Below are 6,000 nucleotides of genomic sequence, written 5' to 3'. Positions count from 1 at the left end.
GGCTCAGGTCCTCCGAGAGAGAGAAAGAGAGAATTAGAAAGAGCACACTTAAATTCACACAGGACACCGAATAGGACAGGAGAAGTACTCCAGATATAACAAACAAAAATGTATACAACAGTAGCTAAGATGGGGAGAAGTCTTTCCATACTAAAGTGCTGCTCTACCTTCTTACAGCACTATCAACAAGGCAGGTCCTACAGGCTCTAGTTTTGTCGCACCTGGACCACTGTTCAGTCGTGTGGTCAGTTGCCTTGTCAGCAGCTAATGGGGATCCATAACAAATACAAAAAGTATTAAAATGTTGGCTTGTATATGTTCACTCAGGAGCCATCAATGGGATTCTCATGCTTGACACCAGCTAACACAGATTAAGAACTGTAAAGATGTGAACATGCAGGACATTTGCATGCCATTGTATCCCTGCTTTTTCCATCTCTGGCATACACGTAAAGTCACACACACACAAACAAACACACACACACACACTCACAGTGACTCACTCCCAAAGTTCTTTGATTCTGAATCTGTTGCCATTGGAATACCTTCAGCTTGACCCGTCTGGCGAGGGTTTCTCGCTTCTTTCACATATTATTTATGCCCGGAGCCAACAACACACTAAACGGATTGCATCTTAGAGGAAGAATAACTTATGAATTATTCTAATGTCAGAATTCTGAGCTGCAGCATCTGGACAAAATACCCAGAAATATCTCTCTTCTGGCCCCAAGTGATAAAGTGTCCAAAGCCACTGGGGAATGGAGGTGCCTTTGTGACCTTTGTGAGTTTTCATGAGATAACTTTTAGTTATCTTTTAAAAAAGAGAAACTAAAAGCAACTTTACTCAGAATGACCCATGAAAAATTTAAAAGTACACACATCCCAATGGTTCAGGTGCTGGACAGAAAAACAAATGTGAAGAACAACTCTGTATACATAGACTGTCTCAATACATCCTAGTGGGACTGTGAACATAGCTTTTCTCAAATCCTTCATGTATTTACTCCGAATGGCTGCCCATGATTAATACAGATCCTCATATTATGGGATACATACGGCACAGTATGTGTGATATACTGTATGATTTTACATCTAACCCCACATAGCAGGTACACTACACAAGACAACGCTGATGGCGACGACAGATACTAATTCTGTAATATTATGCATGCTGATACCGTTCATTCTTCAGTAACTGTCAATAAAGCATTCCCTTCTTGTCTAATGAACATGAACACATGCCTACTATTATGCTGGCGTGTTAGTGTAGTGTGCTACCCAACTAGTATGCACAGTGTCTGGTTCTAATGGTGGTGGTAGCACAGTCATATAGGGCGGTAGAAGGTGCTGCTATGTCTCTGTGCCGGTGCAATGTGTGCCATCAGCCCAATGTAATGTATGATTTCCTGTAGTAATTGCTCTAATGAAGCAGGCATTGAGGGGAGGCGGCCAGTTTCAGAGAGAGAGAGAGAGAGAGAGAGAGAGAGAGAGAGAGAGAGAGAGAGAGAGAGAGAGAGAGAGAGAGAGAGAGAGAGAGAGAGAGAGAGAGAGAGAGAGAGAGAGAGAGAGAGAGAGAGAGAGAGAGAGAGAGAGAGAGAGAGAGAGAGAGAGAGAGAGAGAGAGAGAGAGAGAGAGAGAGAGAGAGAGAGAGAGAGAGAGAGAGAGAGAGAGAGAGAGAGAGAGAGAGAGAGAGAGAGAGAGAGAGAGAGAGAGAGCAAGTAGACTAGGATGCTGCTGTGCAAATGTTCTGTTTGCTCTCCAAGGTCTGTGTGTTTGCCGTGCGTCTGTGTTTGGGAACCTGTCTGTCAGTAGCTGTGGGTGTATAACTTGGCTTAGGCTATTTAATGGAAACACAAGGGATACAGCAGTAAAGCAGATAGACTGATCAAACTAGCTCAGTGGGCAATGCCTGAGTCAGGAAGCAAGCAGCACTATAACTTTTTGCGCACCTCTATTACAAGCCAAATGGACTACAGTATCCACTGCCAGTTATACTATTCTTGTTAAGTAGTAGATATACAGTACACCAAAGACTTGATTTCTGAAAACTTCAATGGACATTTCTATTTGATTTCACATTGGTTATGCCCACACTCTCTTGCCTACTGTTTGTTTAAAATGATTGGATTACACATCCTTCTCTATAGGCCTATGTAGCAATGTGACGCCTGTGCAATGAAAAAAATAGAAGGTATTGATATCATCATTGGTGCAATTCATCTTCCGTGACAACTAACTGCCCACAGTCATGGTGGAATGTGAGGGGACTGAGGGCTGGTCACTGTGAATTAGCATGTGGACAGTTAGCTTGGCTAGCTAGCACAGAGCATGAGGCTAGCCTAGAGTGTTCGCATAGGATGTCTAGGGCAAATGTTACAATATCATTACATACTGTGGTGAGGCGGCTTGTCTACTCGTCATTGACTTCTATGCCTCTCACTTCCCTTTCCCTCACTGAATATTTTACAGTGTCTGTGCCAGAAGATTCTGGATGTTCCCATTACATGCTGACCAGACCGCTCGCGCACATGTTGATTTTGTCCACCCACACCATACGTAATCAGGACACGCAGGTTGAAATATCAAAATGAACTCTGAACCAACTATATTAATTTGGGGACAGGTCTAAAAGCATTAAACATGTATGGCAATTTAACTAGCTAGCCTGCTGTTGCTAGCTAATGTGTGTTGGGGATATAAACATTGGGTTGTTATTTTACCTGAAATGCACAAGATCCTCTACTCTGACAATAAATCCACAGATAAAGGGGTAAAAGTTTGTTTCTAGTAATCTCTCCTCCTTCAGGCTTCTTCTCCTTCTTTGGACTTTATATGGTGGTCGGCAACCAACTTTAAGGTGCATTACCACCAACAACTGGACTGGAGTGTGGACCCCAGTTCATCTTTCAATCCTCCACATGGGTATATGCTCTGTTGTGGAAATAATTCTAACCAAAGGAGAGAGACTTTTAGATTTCTTCACAACAACTTTACTGCAGTAATTGAGCCGTCAACAACCACCCCGGGAGGTGATTGTTGAGAACACAAAGAGCAGAGTTGGGTTGCAACCTTTATAGACTAAGCACACCCTTCTGAGTATGTGACAAAGAACAGATGTGTGGAATGGGTCAAAGGTGAGGTTTAGTATGTGAGAAAGAAGTAACCCCCCCAGCCAGATAACATTTGATGTGAAGACTGTTCTAATTGTGTAGAAGTCAGGGGGTTGGCCCCAAAGACAAGGTTCCTCCCATCAGCCATCCACACCAGAGACATCTCCTCCCTGGTACCCCATAGTACACAAACTCCAACTCATTCTATGGAATGCAGGGTATAGGTTTTATCACCAAGCCATCATAAATCAATTTCCAGCGCCAAAGCCCCAGAGGCCCAACTCAGTCCCACAGACACAGATAAGAGAGTACTCAAAGCTGTTTGATGCAAAAACAGTATTATAAGTTCATCTTGTCATTTTCTACCATAGCTCCTAAAAACCAATGAGGAGATGGGAGAGGCAAGACTTGCAGCGAGTCAAGCAGCACAAATAGAAGTTCTATTTTTTTATCACTTGGCTACGCGGACGCTCGTTGACCATTCGCGAGCAGTGATTTAATAACACGTATGTGTAAATTCATTTTGCAACCCTCGCGCACGCGACGCAGGCGGTGTGGCTAGCATGTTAGAGATAGTTTATAGACATGCAAGGAGTTGCATTAGCCTTAATGACATTTTAGCAATGTCTTCGACAGGATGCTGAATGCATGGAGCGATGATTTGAGAGCAGCCAAATGCTCCAGTTATGAATGTTACTGTAACATGAGTATTCTTTGTATAATTAGTGGATACTAGACCAGGTGTTACACAGACATTCTGCATGAAGTTCTCTATGTCAATTCAGCTTCTGCCAGTTTGTGTTGCAGGTTGGCATTTATTGGGATGACTCATGTCCTGGAGGCAGCTTTGCAGAGTGGTCACTAGCTGGCACAGCCACAAAGTCATAAAATCGGATTTTAAACCTAACCTTAAACCGAACTTTAACCACACTGTTAACTCTAATGCCTAACCATAACCTTAAATTAAGACCAAAAGCAAATGTCAGTTTTCAGGAATTTTTACGATATAGCCAATTTTGACTTGGCAGCTGGCATATAGCGCTCAGTTCTACCTCCAGAACAAGATGCATGACAATAAACATCAACCTGGGTCAACATTTGTCAACATTTGTTTCTTCCATTATTTCATGTTGTTCATCTGCTGTTTTATCATCTGAGTGGAAGCAGTGTGTATGAGCTAGCAGATCCCACCGCAACAGCCAGTGAGAGTGCAGGGCGCCAAATTCAAAACAACAAAAAATCTCATAATTAAAATTCCTCCAGCATACAAGTATTTTACACCATTTTAATAATACAATTCTCGTTAATCCAGCCACAGTGTCTGATATCAAAAAGGATTTACAGCGAAAGCACCACAAATTATTGTTAGGTCACCACCAAGCCACAGAAAAACACAGCCATTTTTTCCAGCCAAAGAGAGGAGTCACAAAAAGCAGAAATATAGATAAAATGAATCACTAACTGATAGGAGCATTATGTTCTCCAGGTACATAAACCCAATTTAATTATATTACTCTCAGCCTGAAACCCAGAATTTGTAGGAAACTGGTTGAAATGAATCAGGCGGAGGCCCAGCTAAAATAGTCAAAAAGATTTATTCACGGTTACATTTTAAAGTCAAAAATACAAAACAATTCATTTTATACTGACTTCTCACGCCCACACATTCACACAACCATACGCACACACACACACAAACAGACGCACATACACCCATACCTACACACACGTGCACACAAACATGTCCTGCTACCCAGCCGACAGAGATTAGTGACCTTGTTCATGACACGTACTCCCTGTTCTCTCCCAATCTCTAGTCAGGTCGGCACCAAGCTCAGACAGTCTGTGTTTATTATACCATAAAGACATATTGTCTTTACCCTAATTCTGACGAGGACTACACATTTATTGATTATGATTTTATACATTCTAATCACTTCCATACAATTATATGTTTCAGGACGGAATATTCTAATCATTCAATTAACAGATGATTCTCACCTAACACTAACCTTTGATGATCTTCATCAGATGACACTCATAGGACTTCATGTTACACAATACATGTATGTTTTGTTTGATAAAGTTCATATTCATATAAAAAAAATCTGAGTTTACGTTGGCGCGTTACGTTCAGTAGTTCTAAAACATGCAGTGATATTGCAGAGAGCCACATCAATTTACAGAAATAGTCATAATAAACATTGGTAAATATACGACTATTATACATTGAACTTTCGATAAACTTCTCCTAAATGCAACCGCTGTGTCAGATAAAAAAAAAACATGCAATAATCTGAGTACAGCCTTTAGACAATAAAGCAGCCAAAAAGATACCCACCATATTGGGTAGTCAACATTACTCAGAAATAGCATTTTAAATATTCACTTACCTTTGATGATCTTCATCAGAATGCACTCCCAGGAATCCCAGTTCCACCATAAATGTTTGATTTGTTCGATAATGTCCATCAGTTATGTCCAAATATCTTCTTTTGTTAGGGCGTTTGATAAACAAATCCAAAAGCGCGTTCAGGTCGAGCCGAATGTCGGACGAAAAGTTAAAAAAGTTCCGTTACAGCCCGTAGAAACATGCCCAACTAAGTATGGAATCAATCTTTAGGATGTTTTAACATAAAACTTCATTAATGAATTCCTTTGTCTGTATAAATTAAGTGGAACGTAGCTACCTTTCACGTGAGCTGTAGCCGAGGCTGTAGCACTCTGCCAGACCGCTCACTCAAAGAGCTCTTATCTCAAAGAGCTCCTCCTTTAGAGTAGAATCCTCAAAACAGGTTCTAAATACTGTTGACATCTAGTGGAAGCCTTGGGAAGTGAAACATATCTAATATCACCCTGTATCTTCAATGGGAGCTGAGTTGAAAAACTA

This window comes from Oncorhynchus clarkii, chromosome 20 (assembly GCF_045791955.1).
Source record: "Oncorhynchus clarkii lewisi isolate Uvic-CL-2024 chromosome 20, UVic_Ocla_1.0, whole genome shotgun sequence".
Classification (NCBI taxonomy): domain Eukaryota; kingdom Metazoa; phylum Chordata; class Actinopteri; order Salmoniformes; family Salmonidae; genus Oncorhynchus; species Oncorhynchus clarkii.
Note: the sequence above shows the minus strand (reverse complement) of the source record.